This window comes from Puntigrus tetrazona, chromosome 10 (assembly GCF_018831695.1).
Source record: "Puntigrus tetrazona isolate hp1 chromosome 10, ASM1883169v1, whole genome shotgun sequence".
NCBI classification, from domain to species: domain Eukaryota; kingdom Metazoa; phylum Chordata; class Actinopteri; order Cypriniformes; family Cyprinidae; genus Puntigrus; species Puntigrus tetrazona.
The window spans coordinates 8887385-8910368 of record NC_056708.1 but is presented as its reverse complement, the minus strand read 5'-3'; the positions used below and the strand labels follow the sequence as shown (position 1 = coordinate 8910368).

General features: G+C 37.9%; 1 protein-coding gene across 3 annotated transcripts in view; it reads left to right on the top strand.

The window, feature by feature from the left end:
- The window catches only part of cadm2a (cell adhesion molecule 2a), a 1030129-nt gene that overhangs the window by 122121 nt on the left and 885024 nt on the right, over window positions 1-22984 (top strand). The gene's annotated exons all lie outside the window — the stretch shown is intronic.

The window sequence follows — 22984 nt, the reverse complement described above, 5'->3', positions numbered from 1 at the left end:
AAATGTAAAAAATAATAACCTATAACTCCTCATTCGTGCAGCTTATTACACAGTGTCACCCTGTGCGAAAGATACACTCTGGGTTGTTGGAGACTCGCGCTCGCAGATTCAACGCCATTAACAGGTGATGAAAGACAGAAGCTAATTTGCAAATGTAAATGAATGCAGATCAGAACAAAAGAAACGAACATGATGCATTTTCCATTCCAGTAATACGCGAGCATCTAGAGGTGCCAGTGAAGTGTGTTTGTGTGTGTGTGTGTGTGTGTGTGTGTACCTGCGTGAGCGGCACCTCTGGCCTGTGTGTGCGTCTGGGCAGATGAGTTTTGTATCTGTAATTAGAAAAGCAAATGACCCTGATTAACCTCCGACCCCGGCAGATTGGGGTCATCGGATAAAAGCTACGGAATAAAGCTGCACGCGGGGTTCAGGGCATCACGGCTCTCTGAGCTTCTTCCTTTTATTCATTGTGGAAAGTTTTCTAAGGCTCCCTGACCTCCTCCGATCTGCTTTGCTCTCACTGGACCTCCGACTATCCTGAAAAGAGCAGCACGCACTTTAAAGCCTTTCCGTGTCATTATTTCTTTTATTCTTCCTTTCTATCTCCGATGCGCCATCTTATCTAGCCCCCATGCGCTTTATAGGGAATCGAAAAAGGAAGCTTGTTGTTTGGCTTGTAAATAAGCCCCTTACAAGAGCGCTGTGGGGAGAGATGGGAGGGCGGCGGGGCCACGTGGCTCCGTAACTTGATCTGGATAGAATAAATCTCTGCAGAACAAGACAAATGGCCTTTACGTCGATGGCTGGAGAGCGTACGCTGTGATGGGGGGAGAAAGAAAGAGCCGGGAGGATGCTGGAGAGGAAATTTCACATTTCACTCCAACTTTCAGCATCACAAAAGGAGGCCAGGCAGAGCATTTTTACATAGCTGCCCAGTGAGTCTTTGTATTGTTATACATTCGCTGGGGGTTTTTGTGCTTTTTGTAGCAAATGTATAGAAGACCACCTGTGATGCCAGGGTCTAATACATCCATCTGAGGCATATTCTTGGGCTTTTTCTCATCCGACTTTATGAGTTACATTGAAGGATGCTTTTACCTTTTATGCTGCATTGAAGTAAATTTAACACTACTCTAAAAAAGAGAAGGAATAAAAGAAAGGCCAACCCTTATATCCACTCATAAAACTTTTTATTATAGTTTGGTTTTAGCGATTATTTTACGAAACGACATCATCCAAAATCATACAAAGTTGCAGGTCATTTATCAAATTTGTGAACTGTATAGTTTAGGGAACAAATTAACAAAAGCAGTCAAGCATTAATGCATAGTACGTTATGTGTGTCTAACATTTTAAACAAGAACTTAGCTTTTTTGAGTTTACTCAACTTTGGACTAAGTTGTTCACTCAACCTAAAGTCACATGTCGCTTTATTTTTGTTCAGCCAACACACTCAAATGCTAATGTAACACTTTTTTTCTGTTTTTAGGAAGATGTTTTCTTTTTTTTTCATGCTGGGAACTTGCAAAGTCAGCAACATGAAATTCTTTGTGCATTTCCGTTTTACAGTGAGTGTGTTTGCATGACTGCACGATATGTCCTGAATATTTCGACATGTCTAAGCACCATCAACAAGCTGAAGCTGCCAGTGTTGAGCTCCACTCGTGCGTACCGTGGCGCCTCGGTGAGAAGTGTCGTCCTGTGAAACAGCTGATAATGGTTTTGTATTCTTCTTGTTGTTATCGGTTTCAGTTGCTTAATGAAGAAAAAATATCCCACAGACATAAGACAGCAAGCTGGGATATCAGTCACAATGTAACTAAGCAACAGAAGTGTGTATGTGTGTTTTGGCACTGGGACAGTGCACCGTTGCACATTGATTCACTCATTTTCGGCTTTGCAGACTCTCTGATATGTCTCCCGTCTGCTCTGTCAACATTAACTCGAATGCTGATCTCTCGGTGGCTATAGTCTTTATCTCAGCACACAGAATCAGGGCTAACCAGCTCAACACTTTTAGTAACCACTTTAGATGAGAGCTCAGTGTTGTTGTTTTGTGCAATGCGTTTAAAATTGTCCCTTTCAAGTTAAAAATTAAATTTGACTAACCCAATCTCATACAAAAGTCGGTGATATCGTTTTATTTGATTTTTACAAAAAAGTACACTTCATAAAAAAACTTGTCAAATTTTCAATTAACTTTATATACAAGTTTTAAAAGTAATGTTATAGCGCAGATACAAGCATATACTAAAATAACAGCAGTAAAAATCTAATACACACTATAGTTGGTGTTCACATGATTAGTTTTTTATAGTTTATCAGAGCAGCGTATTAAAGTTGATCTGGGATCATTTGTGCTCCTCAGGGAAGGATTTAGGGACTTATAATTCCATTAGAGTTCTTTATGTCTTGTTGTTGACTCTCCGTGGCTTTTCTGTAGTGTTGAGGCTTACCTTATCTTCATATTATCCATTTGCCTTCATCATTAGAGCTGTTGATGTCAATGCATTTTCCCCTTCAGATGTGAAGTTAATTGCATTGTTATTCAGCTGCCTACGTGATTTTTCCCTTACATAGAGCTGTCGCATTAAAAGATGCATAATTCCATATCTGCATCTAACGGGGTCTGTTTTAAACTCATCATTATGCATGGGCTGCTTCAACCGTTCATTTGAAAACAGTATACTTTAGTATGAAACACAGCAGGATTTGACCGCAGGTTTATTGTTTGGTTTTATTAATTAGGTTATTTAGTCGTATTTGCATGCAAATCGAGGGGGGGATTCGGTTTGAAAATGAAAAACAGTCTAATGCCGGATTTGACCTACCTGGTCCCATGGCATAAATGTACCTTGGTGTACTTGAGAGGCGAAGAGCTCTGGTTTGAATCCTGTGTAACCACTATTCATGAAATACTTACCTATATCACCGTAATAAAAATGTGCCAGGGCTCACATATTGAACCAGTGTTTTAGTGCCACTCAGTGGACATTTCTCTTTGAACCTGCAGCAAAACGTGCAGTAAGTCATTTTTATGATCCAGGGATCGAACTCTGACTCCCATATAAGCACCACAGCTCAACGTACAAAGCCACGGCTCTGTTGTCGTTCCTCCTACTTTCTATCCTCATTTCACCTGTGGAAGAAAGCAAAGGCACCCTCTTTACCTCTCCGCAAGCCCTATCAGCACTCAAACGATAAATCATGTCCAAAACAGACAGAACTGTATTTGCATTCAGATTCCGTCAGCTGTTCAAAGCCACAGATGGGGAAGCAAATCATTTATTTTCTTCTATACATCCTCCCTTCTTTCCCCCGTCTTTGTCTAGCACTCTGAACCCTCTAAACAATCCGCACAGATACACATATTGGCAGGCGTCTGATTCAGCGTGGCATGCGTCACCCCTCTCTTTTTGCCCGTTATAACCCTTCACTGATGAGTTTCATCATGGCGAATGGATTTCCTTCAGGACGCGGGTCTCTGTTGTCATCTCTCAATGCAGAAAGACATATGGGTGTCCTACGGTGGGTGTGCAGGCATTCGCAGGCTGGAACGCAGCCAGTTTTGTGGGTTCCGTGCAGCACAGACTCTATCAAACCTCTGTAGTGTTGCATTGTCCAGTGAAGGCCTGTAGCTGTCAGACAAGCTGTTTCAGTGTGTGTGTGTGTGTGTGTGTGTGTGTGTGTGTGTGTGTGTGTGTGCTTTGGGACACGGTTGTGTACATTGGCTGCTGGACAGCTTGGCACTAAACCACATCCATCTTCCTCAGAGTCATCTCCTCGGACAGCTGTTTAAAATCGAGTATGTACACCAAGGAGAGGAGAACCTGTACACAGATACAAACAAGCGCACGCACACACTCACGCATTTGCACATGGCTCAATCACAAAGACACACACATACACAAACAATCATTTGAGACTCCGTCATGCAAATTCTTATAAGCAAACACAGGCTGGAATTAAAAAACGGACACATCAATATGTACTGAGTGCACATTGACATTATTTGACAAATATATAGATTTATTTACACATTAAATATTAAACATATTTATATATTAAATTATATATATATATATATATATATATATATATATATATATATATATATATATATATATATATATATATATATTTTTTAAACAAATGTTGTTGTTTTCAACTCTCACTAAAGAATAGTATTATAAATATTTTTATTGTTGTAATAATATCCATTGATCCATCTATCTATAGTTATTTTGATCAAATATAAATTAAACATAAAAAAACATATTATCCAAACTTTTTTAAATGGTAATGTATTCTAAAATAATAATAATAATAATAATAATAATAATAATAATAATAATAATAATATATTAATAATAATAATATTATTATTATTATTATTATTATTGTTGTTGTTGTTGTTGTTGTTGTCAAAATAATTATTCCATAATTGCAACCAAACAGAATGTTTGATTGAAAACTAAATTAAATATTAAATTATTTTTGTTAATTGTATTAATGTATATGAGTCTGTATCTATCTATCTATCTATCTATCTATCTATATATATATATATATATATCTACATATACATATATACAATATTTGCTACTTATATATTTATGAATTGCAAAGCATGGGAAAACTAAAACTAACTAACGGTGTGATGTTTAGGCCAAACTTCAACTTCTAAAAAAAACTTCTATAAAATCACTACAATAATGATAATATTGGGTAACTCTGTATTACTTGCAAATTCTATATTTGATATATTGCCCGGTTTTAGTAGCACTCACACATACATACTGACCTTGCCTATAAACACAGGGCCAAATGACTGTCACCTGTTTGACTATGTGAGGGTGTTTTGAATCTCTCTGAGGATATTTACGTGTGTAAATGCAAGCCAAGCTTTCCAATCTGCTGTGTGAAAGTGCTAACTCTGCCAGGAAGAGGATATTTCCCCTGGCATCGGGACAAGGCTCAGATTAGCTACAGCAGATAAATCTGAAATAAGCTGTTTAGTTTCTTCCACCTTTCCTGCAGATTTGGACTGGATTTGAACTTGTGAACTGCAGTTCACGGCTTCTAGCAGTTGGTGGCACCTGTTTTCAGTTTCCACTAATAGCCTCATTATTTAAGGTTTCAATGACAATTTTTTTTAATGTTTGTACTGTACATGTTTTCAATAAAATGATCTCTGCCACAGTTCTCAAGTCTTGTAGATGGTTTCCAGGGCATTGCTGTTAGGTTGCTGAGTGTTCTGGGTTGTTTGTAGGCTAAGTTGTGAGAGTTTCTGAGGGGTTTCTGCAGTGTTCTGGATGGCTGCTATGTTGTTGCTAAGTGGTTTTCAGGGTGTTCTGGTTGGTTGCTATGTCACTGCTCAGTGATTACTAGTGTTCTGGGTGATTGCTCGTATTGTGTGATAGTGATTGTGTTCTCAGGGGATGCTAGGTTGTTTCTAGGTGATTATTCTGGGTATTTTTTTAATAGCCTATTACGGGAGTAGGTTGTTTCTAACGTGATTGCTACAGTATTCTGGGTGTTTATTTTTTGGTTGAATTTGAGGGTGTTTACGGGTAATTTCTAGTGTTTTGGAAGATTTTTTCTGTCCAGTTTTTTATGTTTTATGTTGTTTCAATGTGATTGTTAGAGTTTTCTGGACGTTAGCATGTGTTTTGGGTGAATGTGAGAGTGTTCTGGGTAATTTCTTGTGATGGTGTAATAGGTGGTTGCTAAATGATTGTTTGTATTTTGAGGGTGTTCTCTGTGGTGTTCTGGGTGCTTTCTAGGTTATTTCTAAGTGCCTGTGTTTTAGGTGATTGTGAGGGTGTTCTGGGTCATTTCTAGTGTTTTGGGAGGTTCAAGGATGCACTTGGTGGTTTCTAGGACATTCTAGTAAGAGCAAGTATGTTTGGGTAAGTACTGAGATTTTGAAGGTGTCCTGGGTGTTTGCGAAGTTGTTTCTTAGTGATTGTTAGGTTATTGTGTATGTTCGCATTCTGGGCGATTACTACTGTTTTGAATAATTGTGGGGGTGTACCAGGTGGTCGCTAAGTGATTTGTTTTGAGTGATTTTTAGGGTGTTCTATGTGGTTGCTAGGCCATTGCTAAGTGCCTGATACGCTATTCATCTTGTGCTTTGGATGATTGAGAGGGTATTTTTAGTGATTACTGCTGTTTAGGATCGTTTTGAAGGATGTCCTAGGCCCAAACAGTGTCTTTATAAACACGTTATTGTTATTTAATTTAATCCAAGAACCATTAAATATTAATAATAATGCAAACATCAGGACTCTTCCATTAAAATAAAGATCTCAGACAATGCTGTTTCTGTGTTCTGGATGCATGCATTGTGTGGTATGATAACAGAATTAACAGAGGACGGCTGAGCCAAATTTGGTTTGTGTCAGTAGATGAGATTATCAGAGCCAACAGATCAGGAATTTCCCAGATTAAAGAGATTACATTCAATGCTTTTCCATCCTCTTGTGCAGGCAGTGGATGACAGCAGGGCAAAGCTCTTAGTTTCATAGATACTGCAGTGGTTTGTAGTTATTGGCTAATGCAAATGTTTAGGTCTTGTCAGATGTGGTGTGATTTGCCTTTCTGCAAGAGTGTTAGATCCTGACAAGAGGAAGTGAGGGTGAGAATTAGAGTGCGTGTGTGTGGTGGGGTGGGGATGTTTACTGGCTTCTTTTTTTTTAATGTGAAAATGACTGGTCTGAGAGCAGGTCTCAAGAGTGTCTGATTACAGTGATGTCAGCGTGGGCTAAAATGGCGGGTATCACCTTCACCCTGCTGTTTGAGGAAGAACGATTTTGCACTTATATGTGTTCTTTAGACACTGATTGCTCTCAGGGGAGTCTGCACTCACATAAGTTGATACTGTAGGGAAGTCTGGGGTGCGAGACACTGTCATTATCTCTCATTCTGTTGCTCTGGCTCAGTTTATCTCTTTCTGCCTCCTCTCTCTCTTTCTCTCTCTCTCACTCACTTTTCATTTACACTATAGCTGCTCTCATCTGTTCTGTGATAAGCCTGATATTTTTATCTCGACTGTTATGGTGAGAGTCCAGAAATTGACTAGTGATCACACAAAAATTGTATACATACCTCATACGCAGATGAGCCGAAACATCATGATAACCTGCCTAATATGCTTTTGGTCCACTACATACACTACATTATTGTTTCTCCTCTAGGCCCTGCCTTCCGAAACGGGTCGATTTTGTACAAAGCGCATTGTTCTAAAAAAGTGAGGTGCGCTCTGATTGGTTAGCTTTCCAGTGCATTGTGATTGCCAGAATGCCGCAAGCGTTTGGGGGAAATATGTTACACACCTTACTATAACGTGATGCTGGTCCCGGGACACAAAAACAATAAAAGCCATTACAAGTTAGGCCGTTTTTGCATAATTACTGATTATAATGACTTAGTCGTTAATACTGTCTTTTAACTCGTCACGTAACATTACCATGTCTGCATTCATGATTGGAAAAATGACAAACATCAAGCACTGCCCTTTACTTCTCAAAACTTTTGAGTAGGTGATTCTTTTAATGAGAAAAAGTAAATTAGTAAAAGGTTGTGAGTCAGAAGCCCCAAACTGTCCTTGCAGAGTTAGAATTATTCTAGTTCAGTGGTTTTCAACCTGTGGGCCGCGGCCCCCCAGTGGGCCGCAACGGTATTGCAGGGGGGCCGCCAGTTATTATCAATAGAAATAATAATATTGCTAATGTACGTAAAAATGTGTAGTAATAATTAAATATCATAATTAATTAAATAAAATAAAAAATAATAAACTGTTACTATGCGTTCACTATTCCAGGTCGTTGATTGGTTTAAAAACAACCCGCCGATTTAGGCTATGTAACATATTTTTGCTGCATACATTTAAATTTTTTTTTAAATTTTTTTGCAGTGGGCCGCGGAAACATATGTGTTTGGTTGTGTGGGCTGTGAGTTAAAAAAGGTTGGGAACCACTGTTCTAGTTCATAGTCTCTGTGTACAGCTTAGTCTGCTCTGCAGGTTTTAGGAATCAGTCCTTCTTAAATTCACTGAAAACACTTATTAATATTTGTATTGAATTGTTCTGGAACAGTTTTGTAAATACAGCTTAACCACTGATTTCTAGTTGTGTCCTCTTTTGGATGCACCAATGTCGTGGTTTCACTTTCACAACAAAAACACAGTTTCTCCACGACATCGCACCTATGGCAACATTACAGCCGAGAATAATAGTTCTGCTATCTATTTTTGCGTAAACATTTTGGCAGTGTTATGAAAATAAACTCAATCTGTGATGTAGAAGAGTGGGGGTGTTTTTAAACGAGCCATTTTATCGGGGGTTTCTAAAAAATATCTGGTTTTGAGACTTTAGTCTTTGCAACTTTAGGAATCTTATCTATGCACTAACAGCATGTGACACTCCAAAGAGAAGGGAAACTTGGAATCGCAGCATATGACCCCTTTAAACACCATGCACATACATGGCTATCCATGTGATCCAAAAGAAAATTGACTCATTGGACCAGGTGACCTTCTTCTACTGATTAAAGGCCAGTTCTGATACTCATGTGCCCATAGTAGGCACTTTTGACATTGGACGGTTGTCGATCCTAGAGGTTGACCTGCGTATGGTCTGCCACTATGCAACCCCATTAGAAATAAAGTGTGATACAACGTGTGTTTGGACACATTCCTTCTATAACCATTATCTCACGAGTTCACCTGCTATCCAGTGTTAATAGTTAATGGTACATGAACATAGATTGCTGTCCTTGGAGGAGGCTTAAACCTAAGGCTCAGATTGAACTCTGAGTTCAACCCCCCTGTTGTGGTACTACATAGAGGGAAAATGACAGATATGGTAGAGGAGATGGGGAGGTGGAAGGATCCAGGAAGAATTTTCATTGCGACTGCTGCTTTTATACGCTTGTAATGATAGGCTAGGACTGAATGATTAGACTCCTCCTGAACCTGCATTTAGAACGTCATTACAATTTTGTATGACTTGTGCTATGGTAGATCTACTGTTGGCTCAGACCAGATGGGATAGTGTTTCGTTGCTCTTGTGCATCGATGATCCTTGGGCACCCAATGCTCTGTCATCAGTTTGTAGTTTGTAAATTTGTACATTCTCACTACTGCTGACCAATAGCAATCTGCAAGTCTTGTCATTTCAGAGATACTCTGACCCAGTTGCCTTGTCGCAACAAATTGCCGCTTTGTTATTCGGTGCTACAGCATGTTGTTAGTGTTACAAAAATTGTTATTACTAGAAAAAGCCTTCACTAAAATAACAATGGCTTCTCCTTAAAAAAACAGCCATTCATGGAAGATCACTCTGGACCTGTTCTCCATTTGTCCTTGCCAGCCCAAAAAAATGAAGCATTAAGTGATCCATAGTGTGACCAGGACAGAGATCTGTCTCTCTCTTCCAGGTGTATGGGTCTCAGGTGTGGCCAGTGTGCCAGGACAGAGATCTCTCTCTCTCTCTTCTCAGCGATGAGAGCGGTCAGCTGTCTTTTGTCTCAGGTGGCAAGCTTTAAATGTGGCTGCTGAGATGAGAAGAAAGAGAGAGGCTCTCTTTTGGTCAATGGCCATCTCACACTTATTATTTCCAATTATGGAAAGGAGTTACAGAGGATCAATTCCTCATATGGTCTTTGGTACCCCTAAAATACAGTGTTGTATTTTGCAACTAATAGGCGATTATTTCAGTAATGCTGCTTTTTAGTTGGAATAATTGCTTTTCCCAAGCATAGAGGGTAAAACTGTCTGCCACATTGATCAGCTGCAAAGGCTTTTGGTTGATGAGTTTTCGTCTGTGAACATACAGCTGATGTGCCTTGGCAAAACTTCAGATTTTTGTCTCATCTGTCCACAGGACATATATATATATATATATATATATATATATATATATATATATATATATATATATATATATATATATTTTAATGAGTCTGTATATTTACGGGTGTGTGCATGCAAACGCATGTAATATTCATTAGTACACACAGACTACAGAATTTACACACTGAGCATTTCTAAAATAATTAACTGGCTAAATATTGCTCATGTACAACTAAAAATAGATCTGCACAGTTTACAAATGATTATTGGCAGAAAGAAAAAAACAGTTATCTCCAATTTTTCTTTCAGGGAAAAATCATGAAAATTTGTTGGTAAGGTTTTTTTTTTATTCATTAGTACAGATGTCTCTGTCTCATTTTGCTGAACTTGTTTTCTTTTCACTCCTCTCTTTTCATTATTTTTTCCTCTTAATCCATCTCTCCATACTCCATCTCTCATTTTCTCTCTTTTTGTCTCTGTTCTTCTTTTTTGTCTCCATCTTGTCTCATCTTCTCTCCTCATTGTCTTGTTTTAAACTCTCCTTTCCGTGTCTTGTCTTATCTCGTTTCTTCCTATCATCTTCTCTCTTCTCTTCACATTTTCATGCATGTCTCTCCTCATTTCTCAACCTGTCTCATCTTTCTCAATTCTCGTTTCAAGGTCTCCTCTTTACCTAAACATTTCCATCCTCTCGTCTACTGTCATTTCTTTTCATCTTCTCCATCTTTGGTCTCCTTTCCTGTCTTTATCATCTCTTCTCTCTTATTCTCTTCACATCTTGTTCTCTGCTCCTCAGCCTTAACTCTTTCCATCCTTGCCTCTCAATTAGTCTCTTCATGTTTGTCTTTTCTCCTCTCCTATCTTCTATCATCTTGTCTCACTTTCATGCATTTATTGTCTCTTCTCTTTACTCAGCATTTTACCTACATCTCTTGTCTCTGCCTGTCTCTCTGTGTCTTTGTCTTGTCCTGTCTCTTATCCTCTCCTATCACTATTTTGTCTATTCTCCTGTCATCTTGTACCTTGTTGGTCTCTTCTTCTAACTTTTCCATCCATCTAGATGTGTTTTTTCCTTCTCCTTTTAACTCTTTTCATCTACTTTCCTCTTTGACATCATGTCTTATTTAATTTTGTGTTCTTCTCTCCAATGCCTCTTGTTGTCATGTTGTCTCATTTTCTATCCTTTCCTCTCCTCACGTCCTTTTTGTTATCGTGTCACCATTTTACTCTCCTCATATCTCTTCTTCCTTCCTCAAAAAAAGTCTTCTTGTCGCTCTTGTCTTAACTTTCAGTGTCTTTTCTCCTCTCTTCTTACCTCTACTGTTTTATTTCCCCTCCCCTCATCTTCTCTATTCTTTTATTATAGCATAACAGTAAGAATACAATTTGTATTACACCGTCACTGTGAGATTGTCCTGGGATTTATTTACATCTCAGTGTATTTATTTAATGACTTTTTCCATTTTCCATCAAAAACAAATCCAGCCTCCTTTGGCTATGCTGATTGGTTGGTTGTGAAATCTATGGAGTTCAGAGGCAGGTGGGAATACCCCTGAAGGCACTACCTCAAATTTAACAAATTTTCCTGTGCCAAAATTCATGTAAGCGCACAAGGGTTTGTGTGTCTTGTCCATGTGTGTTATCACTTAAAACAGGTGCAGAAATTACCTGCGTTCATAACACCTCGCCAGTCCCACCAGCATTCTCTCCAAACATCCCCCCTACACACACCATCCTCCCTTACTCTTCATCCCCACCATCGCTATGGCAACCACATCTGCAGAAAAAGAAGCCACTTAAGAAAAAAAAACTTGAAATATCTGAGATGTTAGAGCTTGTTGTGCTAAGAGACAAGCAAACCATTTCACACCCTTATCCTCTGTGTCTGAAAGAGATACAGCTACCATCTCTTTCAGTCCTTCTCTCTCTCTCTCTCTCTCTCTCTCTCTCCCTGAGCTGACAGAGCTGTTTATTTCGGTGTGGGGTTTGCGATAAGAAGGAATGATTATTTTTATCTTTACAGTAGCCTACTATTGGTTGCTTGCCTGCTTTCTGACTGTATACTACAATGTGTGTGTGTGTAAATTTTTCTAATTCTATGTTCAAGTACATATAAGTGTCATGTTCAGCTGTCCATGACGCAGGATGACCTTTCTTCTCTTCAGGATTGAACACACAGACATTTTCAATTTTTTTCTGTGAATTGTGGGGACTTTCCATAGAATTCTATTACTTTTATAACGAACAAACACTATTTTCTAATCCTAACCTACCTCTTACAGAATAAATGTACATTATAGTTTTTTTGACAAAATGTCAACAATTTTATTTATCCTTATGGGGACATTTGATACACACACACACGCATTATATACGGCTCCTGGTTGATTTCTAGCTGTTTTGGCCACTTCTGAGATTATAGCTCACAGACTTCTTCACATTGACGGTAGTCATTTTTTTCACTGCTACAATCCTTTGAGTCTTATAAAAAAGTGATTTCAGTTCTCAGAATGTCCTTCACCGGGTTCCTCACAGTCACATCCGTCTCTTCAGGGCTCACAGATAAAGTACTCTAATACCTAAAGGCTGTTACACATCAGGGCAGGCACAAGATTTCTTTTGGCTCATTGCCTAGTGTGCTTTGCCAGCACCTTAATATCATGCAGTGCCCACGCTGAGCCATAGGGGGCGATACAGCAACCTGGAAATCTCTCATTAAAAAAAATACCAAGAGAAATCTATCTGTTAGCTTAGTTATTAAATCTCTGTAACTCCCAGAAAAATAATCAATCGGTTGTTAAAATAGTTATGTATTTTGAATACTTTTAAAAGGACAAAGATGCAGTTAAATGCTGGAATTAGTCACCAAATATACTTTGGCAAGCACAGAAGCTAAGAGAGCTAAGAAGATATGCAACCAAAAACACACTTTGTACCCACTTTTACACTTTGCTGAACTGTTAGGTTTGATTTATTGGCACGTCTAGAAACTAGCCAAGTAGCAAGTTATCAGCAGCACATATCCTGAACTTATTACTGTCACTGTCTTCATTCAGCCTTTCAGAACCTTTCACACTGCCAGAGAGAGAGAAAGAGGGTTTGAAAAGGCCACATCAACTATATGAACGGCGAGCAAGAGTCCCTGCTGTGTCATTCTCCCAGCATGCCGCACTGGGGGCCCAGGGTGACAACTTAATTATCTGTCTGGACCAATCAGAGGGGAAGGCCGGTAACCTATCCCGAGTCATTCAATGGGGTGTGCGTTGTTGGTGGGGGTGATGTGCTTTCTGATGTGACTCTTAACAAGGGATGGCCTTAGATTACCCCCCCTCCCCCATCCATTTGTCCTTGTTCATCTACAAACGCTGATGAATTGCCCACTTTGCGCTCCAGCCACGGTAATTGTCCTGTGAAGTCCTATAGATTTCACCAGGACCTTAAAGGCGCTGTTTATCAGTCGAGATCGAGGTTGAAGGACCACTTCACACGTATGAGCCCTTGGGGACGGATGCAAATGTTTATGTGAAGATTTGTCATATAGGTCGAGTTTGCATTTATATACGGTATTTCATTTACGCTTTCAAAGAAGTGTTGAGCGCAGGAAACATGGATGAATTCACGTTAAGTATCCTCGGTTTGACCCTAGATGAACTTTGAATAAGGGGTAGAGCATTCTGAATGTTTTTTTTTTGTTTAAAGAAGAAAATATTAATAGAGCACTTCCACTTTTGCTCTTTATGCAAAGATATAAAAGATGTAACAATTAGCGATAACTGATATTTCATGTAATAATTTAATTACATTTTATATTGTTGTGTAATTATATACTATTTTATGTCATTTTCCAAAATGTCTATGCTATTGAATGTTGTGTAAATCAATGCATTCTACTACAAAAACTTTATTAACTTTTTTTTTTACTTCATTTATATGCTGAAAGCCCATTTATGGATGTAAAAGTTGTATATTTTTTTGAGATTTCCCTTTCTTTCTTTCTTTCTTTCTTTCTTTCTATGATATAGATATGCTGCGTATCCTCGAGTATAAAAGTACATTGTCTCACACTAATTGTTCCCTTGCGATCACATCCTCTAGTAGTCCACCGTAACCATTCAGAACACCTTAGAAACCGTATCTGGCAAGCACAGCAAACACCATTTGCGGCATCATATCTCGCACAGGCAAATATTATTCACACTTTCCTTAGAAAATGTAGAAATCTCTAAAGGTTTAGCGCGCTCGTCGCAGTGCTTTCGCATGATTTGCTGCAATACTTCTGTAGAGGTGGGGCAGAATTGCACATCAAACTTGAACTTAGCATTTGAAGTTCTGGAGTCTCAGCTATCATGTGTATACGCATGCAGCCGCGCGCTTGTCTATTGGCTTGTGTAGCACAGACGCTTTGAGCATTCCAGCAGTGCCTCGGGTCTGACAGCACTGATAGTGGCTGCAGGAACGCTGCAGCCTCCCCTCCTGTTTTAGCATTCAGAACAGCACAGCTAAACAAACCTGCAGCTCCACTCTAGTGCCGAGACCTTTTCCAACACATAACCTTTCATACGCTCCTCACAGCCTGCTCCCAAACATCCAAAAACACCCCTCGATCGATATACCCAAAGCTATCCGCAAAGCCAAGAGAAGCACATCGTGCGCAAACTCTAGATTTTCCTCTCCCTGTTAGAAAACAAGCCTTTCCTTTTTTTTTTTTTAATATGGCAAATAGCCAAAATTCCTTCTGTACTTTTAAAGGGACCATATGCTACGCTTTTGTAGCGTTTTTGTTCTTTTCCCTGAAGCCCAGTTATAATATTAGTCGGTTTCAAAACATTGTGAATTATTTTTACGCGACCGTTTAACACCCTCTTTCTGACACAGAAAACCACGGGATACGTCATTTTTCATAATTTGTCATTTTCAGATGCTTTACGACATCGTTTAGCATTTTCTTTATGTTTTTTTCATAATTTATAAATGAGTACAGTTTTCATATCAACTTTTAATCTGTGAATTTCTTTAAAAATCCAAATGCGAAATAAAAAGTCCTCAGTGAACTGTTCCTCTGAGACTTTTATGTGTAAATACCCACATTCAACCCCTCGCAAAAGCCCACCCTCTGCTATGTCCACTACACATCATGTTCTCACGCAGTAAAAAATGAATTGTGTAGCAAAGAGGAAACTGGCAACACGCTGACAGGCGAGAAAGAGATGCTCACTTCCGGTATGAAGCTGGTTTGAGATCTCGGCTTTCAAATTTTGTAATTTTTAAAGAAATTCAAACAATATTTGGCTCTTTAATGTGTCGTGACAAATCGCTGTCGTGCCTCAGTTCAAGCGTTATGTGACCGTCTTTTCATATTTACTTATAGCACGGAAAAACATGAACGAACTCCATTATATTTCAACCGTGAAAAGATGTCAGTACACAACATTTTGCAAGTTAAATTCTGCCTTCACAAAATACTTTATACCCTTTAGCGACGATACAAAAGTGAGGTAGTTTTACTGTAAAACAAATAAAGATAAATGAAGAATAGCAATGTTTAATGGTATGGTTCGGCCAGCTCAGAAGCTAAAGTATCAAAATTTACTAGCGAGTTTCCCGCTAGTAAATTTTAGAAACTAAAAGGGTAATAGTTTTCAACCATACATCCCACTCTATTGATTTACCACACTATCTAGCCTTGAATATTGATGAAATACATGCTATTTTTGCTTTTATATGCAATTTCTTTATATAAACAAATGCTGCAAATTATTATTCATATATGCAAATAGCCTACTATTTTAACGACGAGGCAAGGCAACAAAGCTGTTGTGGGAAAAACAAGCATAAAGGGCAGAAATCTTTCTCCCATCCACAGTTTTTACTCTGGAATTTGGCTATCACGTATTTACGACAATTAAACGTCCCCTGAAGTTCATTTACTCTTCTCTCTGATTTGTTTGTTAGACGAGAAGGTAGATTCAGTTATGATTGGTCAGATCGCCTGTCAATCAAGCTCTTGCAAACGGTCAGTTATGATTGGCTGATCATTATGATTACGTAACATTATGTAACAATCTTACATAGTTCCCACATTTGCACGAAATTCTAGGCAATTCTAATTTTTCTTTTTATTATATTTTTGTAATAACCCATCATCACACTCACTGCAGCTAATGAAAATAAATACATTTTAAAATCCAGACTACCACTTCGCCTTTATTGGTGTTGCTTTATGGATTACGTTAAGGCGGTTATTTCCAGAACGGGAACGGAAGGTAGAGCTCTAAATCTTCAGCTCAGCCGAAGACCAGACTCTCTCTCCGTGGCTTTGGGTGGCAGTTATGAGCACATTAAAAATGCATGCCATAGGTGTCCTCCCGTCCCGAGGCTTCCCACTAGCTGGCATGCCAAGTCCTGATAAGTGTGGGTACCATTCGTCCTACGAAGCTTTAATGCGATGTTACGTATTGAAAAAAAGCTGCCGCTTAAGGCCTCAGGCGTGCTGACAGCCTGGCGGGGAGGATTGTTGAGCAGCCATAGGGTTAGCATGCTCTTTAGATGCGTGGGCCGCTGTGACAGTCACTGTTCATTAAGGGGCTGCATGCTTTTTTTAATGTCTTCTGGTGGGGTGAAGGGAACAGCTGGCTTGTAATCACGCCGAGAAGGGGAGGTTTTTGTGATAACGACACAGAATTCAGGGTCATTATTCACTATTTCCACAGAGTGACCGCAGCGGGAGTGCGGAATGAGGGCTGTCCTGAGGGCTAAAGCGGCCCTGGAGAGCACAGTGTGTGTTTGCTATGCTACTCATGCACGCACATACACAGACGGCGGAAATATTGCAATGCAAACAGCTTCAGCATTTACTGTACCACAAATGTGTGTGGAATTGATTTATTTTACGACACAAGTACTCTAACCCAAGTATCTGTATGTAGTAGGGTCGCACCTGTAAACCAGTGTGATTGAGCACATTTTGTAGCTGACCTTCATGACAGTGTGGAGCATAAAAGTTAAAAGGGTCATATGATATTGCTAAAAAAAACTAATTTTTGTGCATTTGGTCTAACACAATAGTTTAATGTTATTTTAGTGTAATTATTTTTAATAGTTAATGTTTAATGCATACTTTACAGTTTGAGTGGTTTCTGTGCTGTATTTCTTTTTCCATTTTATTTTGTTATTGTATTAAACTTAACAATTTGAAATTATTTCAACTGACTGAAATTAAGAAAAATTTTTTATTTAATTTTTATTTCCAGTGTTTATTATTATTATTGTTATTGTTGTGATTTACATTTTTGTTTATAATAATACATTTGATCGGATTAATGGAGAAATAGATGTTTGTTTGTTTGCTTGACAATACATGTTTCTAATTTAGTTTTAGTTTTAGGCACAGTATGTACGTTTTCGCCGTAAGTGGTCGCATTTTCAAAACGATAACAGGCGAAGCCAGTCATAGGTTTTTCGCCAAGCTCTCTCCATTTCGGAAACGCCATGTCATTATTTATTCTACTTTTATTTCTGTGTTCGTTCCAATACATTCTTGCCTCAGTTGGTATACGTCAAATTTTTGGGAGAGATTTTTCATAGTTTGCAAAGTGTAATCGTGATCAATGATATTTTGGATATTGCGTCATTCATAGGGACAGGTTATTATTTAAATTACAAATCCTAGTGAACGTTTGAGATAACATAAGTACTTAGTGGTTTTTGGATATTTTATTACAAAAATCTTACATATTATGCTTTTAAGTAGGAGGAATATTTATTTATTTATGTAAAGGCTTTATTGATTTCTTCATTATTATTATTATTATTATTTATTTATTTTTTGCATTTAATTGCATGGCTTTTGATGCAGTCTGAAAAACGTGTGAAATGGAAAATAACATTATAATAGGTAGAATTAAGAATGGCGTTTAATCTATTGACAGCCCCAGGTTCGGTAATCAATTTTGGTATCGATATGACCCTACTTTGTATTACTATTACTATAAGGCATATGATGCATTTGACTGTGCATCTAACTACGTTTTCTTCTTTCTCTTTTGTCTTCACAGGTAAGAGCTCTTGGTTTTGAGCCGCTGGGGCTGATGTTTGAGCGCTGGAGAGCTCATGATTCAGACGTGATGTTTTAGCGTTTCAGTCGCGAGCCCCTGCTGCTGAGGACAGAAAGGGCTCGACTGCAGTTGCGGGGAGATTCACATCATAAGATAAGCATCATCTTCCTTGTGAACCAATCTTACGCAACACTCTGAAGACTGTTTCACGCCGCACAAAAGCAGTATGTAAGCGATGCAGAGGCGTAACTAATACCTCTCTCTCCTTCCTAGAGCGTGAATTATCAGCAGGTGGTTTATGGTGAGGTGTACTAAGACATATTTTGCGGCATTAGTGCGATCTCTTGATAGAACCGTACTTTAGATGAGAAATACATGGTTCTTGAGCTCCAAGATGACACCTATAATTCATTTTTCGCACATGTTTAGTTTAAGATTAGTTGGTTATCGTGGTCCGCTAGCAGATGATGGCGTGTAAATGGAGGGGAGGGGGCCGACGGAGCTATTGATGGATTGATAAGAGCGGAGATTGGGACATAAAGAGAGATCTCATTTGTAAATCTTTCAGCGAGGCTCTTGCTCTTTAGGAAATCATTAGCGAGGCAAGAAAACATAAATGTGTGTTTATCGATGTACGCGTTTTACTGTACGTGTGAAAGAAAAATGTTCCAAGTCTATCTAACATAACAGATGCTGTTGATGAATGTTATTATTTCAGTGCTTCTGAGTTCAATTGAAGTTGCAGGTCAATTTATGGCTGAGTGGCGACACAGATTTGCCGGTTTAAATCTAATTCACAGGCACTGGATGCAGTTCAGTTCTGATTTTTATTCAGTTTTTTTTGTTTGGGCATATTTCATTTCAGTAATTATATATATATATATATATATATATATATATATATATATATATATATATATATATATATATATATATATATATATATATATATATATATATATATGTGTATATATGTGTGTGTGTGTATACGCTAAAATATATAACTTAACTTTTAAAATGATCAAATCACTACATCATTTTCGCTAAAAAGGAAAAAAAACTGCATATTTTATATCATTATGATATATGTGTCAATACTTTTTTTTATAATTTGATCAATAAGCAGTTTAGATTTCCTTAAAGGAATTGCTCACCCAAAAATTGAATTCTGTCATAATTGAATCACCCTTAAACCTGTACGAATTTCTTCGTTCGGAAGAACACAAAAGAAGACATTTTGAAGAAAGTTTGTAACTAGGCTGTTTTCGAAGTCAGTTGTGACCAAAAACAAGCCGGTTGTAAACTTTCTTTAAAATGCTAAAGGACAACTTCTGAGTTTCAGTATTTTGGAACAAATCATTAAAAGAACGAGCTCATTTGCATGTGAGTTGGACTGCACTGCTTGTTTTCTTTAATTCACGGATTAGAATCATTTTTTTGTGATTTGTCTGCCATTGGTCAGACAAACTGTCCCGCCCTGAAGTCATACACGGGAAAAAATAAATAAATATTTTTAGGGGTCTTGCTAATGTTTAAGCCTAGTTACATTTCTGAGCAGATGACTAATGTGGAGCAATTACCCAGGCAAGGCCAAGTGGACTGGCAAGTGTGGAGAATTATCTTCCCAATTATATCTGAAGGGGTAAAAAAGATGTGCTCTCACTCTCTACCCCCTCACGCTCGAGTGGAAGTCCAACCCCGGGTCACCATTAACCACTGGCCCAACGAAACTACCAAGTTTAGATCCGAAGGCTGATATGTGATTCGGTCACAGCTCTTGCTTTTCTTAATTAGAAACCCCCCCGTCTTAAAGTTCTGGTTCATAATCTGTGCAGGCTCAGACATTTCAGAAGATGATGGAGAAATCAGTCTCCTTGATGCCCTTGAGAGATTGATAAATAACACTATATGAACATACTCAGGTGAAATCTACATGCAATTTGCATACATTCACATTTTAATCTGATTGGTCGGGCATTTCTGGGAGCTATGGAGCATTGACTCTGACATTGAGTTGCTATTGGTGTCATAATTTGCATAATGTAAAACCTGCTAAAGGCTGAAGTCATTTTTTTTTTTTTTAGGTCAGTTTACACAGAAGTCACTTTTAAACCAAGCAGCTTTCTGGACCAACTTGAACTAGCAGCGAAATCTGAGTTGGGAACTTTTCTTCACCAGATCACGCAAATTCCTATTTTAATGACTAGCAAGTAAAATTTTGTGACGTGGCGATAAATGCAAACCCACTTTAACACTTGTCACTTCAGATTTCTTATTGATACGAAAAAACTTTTGACTCCACAAATCAAAATGATGTAATTTTAAAACATTTTGATTTATGGTCACATTTACTAAATTATGCAAATTAGCGTTAATCTGGCGGATGGGAGGGGGATATTCTGCACAAATTAAAGAACACAAACTCATCAGGTTTAGTTTCTTTATGGCGTTAAATGCCACAAATACCATTTGACGAGTGCAAAAATGATTAAATCATGTTGTGTGATTTATTTTTATTCTCTTCTCCCATTGAATTGCCGTCTGAAAGGGAAACTCCTATAGATGCATATTCTATTAGGTCGGGTGCAAAAAAAAGAAAAAAAAAATTGTCCACACTTTTTTAGCTCTAATTATTTGCGTCAATTTTCCAAATTCTTTATTCAATTCTGAAAGTACTATTTGATATAATAAATCTGTCTTTAAAGGGACTTTTCACCCAAAAATGAAAATTTTCTTATTATTATTCACTCACATGTCGTTCCAATCCCATAAGACCTTAGTTAAGCTTTGAAACAAAAATATTATCTTTGTTTGAAATTCGAAAACCTTCTGACCCTGCATAGACAGCAACGCAACTGACACTTTCAAGGCCCAGAAAGGTAGTAAAGACATCGGTAAAATAGTCCATGTGACATCAGTGCTTCTACGAAAATACTTTTTGTGCGCAAAGAAAACTTTTTTCTCTTCCATGTCAGTGTTCAGTGCGCAATTACAAAAGTACCAGCATCTGTAATAATAAAAAATAAACAAATAAAATCAAACAGATTTATAAGGAAATTACGGTAAATAAATGACCCTTTTTTTGGGTGAACTATCCCTTTTAACCACCCTTCGCTCTGGTTTTCTATCACTTCACTCTAATAGTCAAAAGTCTCCTACTAGATTAACATCTAACAGCCTGTTTTTCTTCACCTTGGCAACCAGTTAACTAAACCCAGATCCTACCAATCAAAGAAGGGATGGCAAAACTGACCTATAGCAGATGGCTTGACTCTCACTGCGCTAGTAGTCTGTTTTAATTTATCTTCTGATTGGTGTCTGCCGATCAGAGAGGACGAGATGCCATTTTAACAGCAGCCACCTGCTCCCGAATAGTTTTGGAGGAGCACATGACATCAACAGACGGCAGTTTTGGATGGAAAAGCTCACAGAACAGGAGCTAACTGCATTAAACTTCATCAGAACAACGCAGTGTGATTATTCAGAGCTCATCGTTCGAACAGAAAGACAAATACTGTTTACATAGGCTTAATATGAACCACCAAGCAGTCTGTGCTAGATTTTCAGTACTATACATCCCATCTGTTCTCCGTCGCAGAACGTGGGCCGAACGCCTCGTCTGGGGGTTTATTTTGTGGTTTCTGTTTCTTTTTTCCATTAATTTACCCTGTTTGCGCACGTCCCGCGCTTTCATACACCGCAGGCGCACTCTGTATCCATAACAGCCGAAAATCAGCTGCCAATTTAGGGATCGCCGCTCGTTCATTATGAAGACCGGTGGCCATGTCATAAAGGACGATTTGGCTGATTCATGCCGCATGCTCCGCTTTGCTATTGATTCAGAGCTGGCCTCTTCAATTACCGCCCCATTACAACACACATCACTCAAAGGAAACGCTACTGAAATTACATTAGTGTTTTTTTATTTTTTTTCTTTCTTTTATCTCTTCTTGTCACCTTCCCTTCACCATAGCAACTAAGCCCATTTGAAAACATTACCGGAGAGTTCAAGAAAACACACACACACAAATTCTGTTTGTGTTTAAGTGCTGAAGCAGGCGACACAGGCAATTATGAAATTGCTTTTTTGCCTGTTTGGTAAAACATGGACTTTTTTTTCCGCTTCGTGTAACATTATGCATTATTTGTATACTGTAGAAAAACTGTATATCGCCCGTATTTGCCTATCGACGGCATATGTGGCAGCACCGGGTGACATTTATTATACCGTACTGTATATTTTATAGTTTGTAATTATAAATAAACTCGTAATACCATTAGGGTAATGCACAAAACAAACATAATGAAATAAACATTAACTGTCTGACTTAAGATACACCCTGAGGTACATGACTAATAACAACCAACACGGAAGTATTTAAATTAATATCAACAGATGATGAATGAGTCACATAAGGGCTTCAGGGAATGCTCACTTGTTTTACACTGTAAATAAGTTAATTAATACTTGTGTTACAAAAAGTAAATAGCATGATGCTATTTACTGTGGAAGTACATATATATTAAATATAATATATTCAGCGTGAACTCTCTTTGTTAAGCCCCACATTAAAAACCATTACTAACATTACCTACCTTGTTGCTGCCATCTGTCATTTTATCCAACAATCTTTTACTGTCAGTGATGTTAAAGTTAACAATAATTATTATTCTTATTTTTATTATATTTATAATATAAGCCGAGATAGATAAATAGTATGTATTAAGTGTTATAAAGAAAGAAAGAAAATAAATAAATGTGATCCTGGACCATAAAACCATATTTTTTTAGAAAAAAATAAAATAATAAATTATATATATATATATATATATATATATATATATATATATATATATATATATATATATATATATATATATATATATATATATATATATATATATATACCGTAAATTCTGGACTATAAGCCGCTACTTTTTTCATAGGTTTTGAACCATGCGGCTCATACAAAGGTGCGGCTATTCTGCAGATTTTTTCCCCACCGCTAGGGGCGCTCTAACCGGAATTAGAATCAAAACCAAGACAAAATAAATGCAAAGAAGAATACGCTAG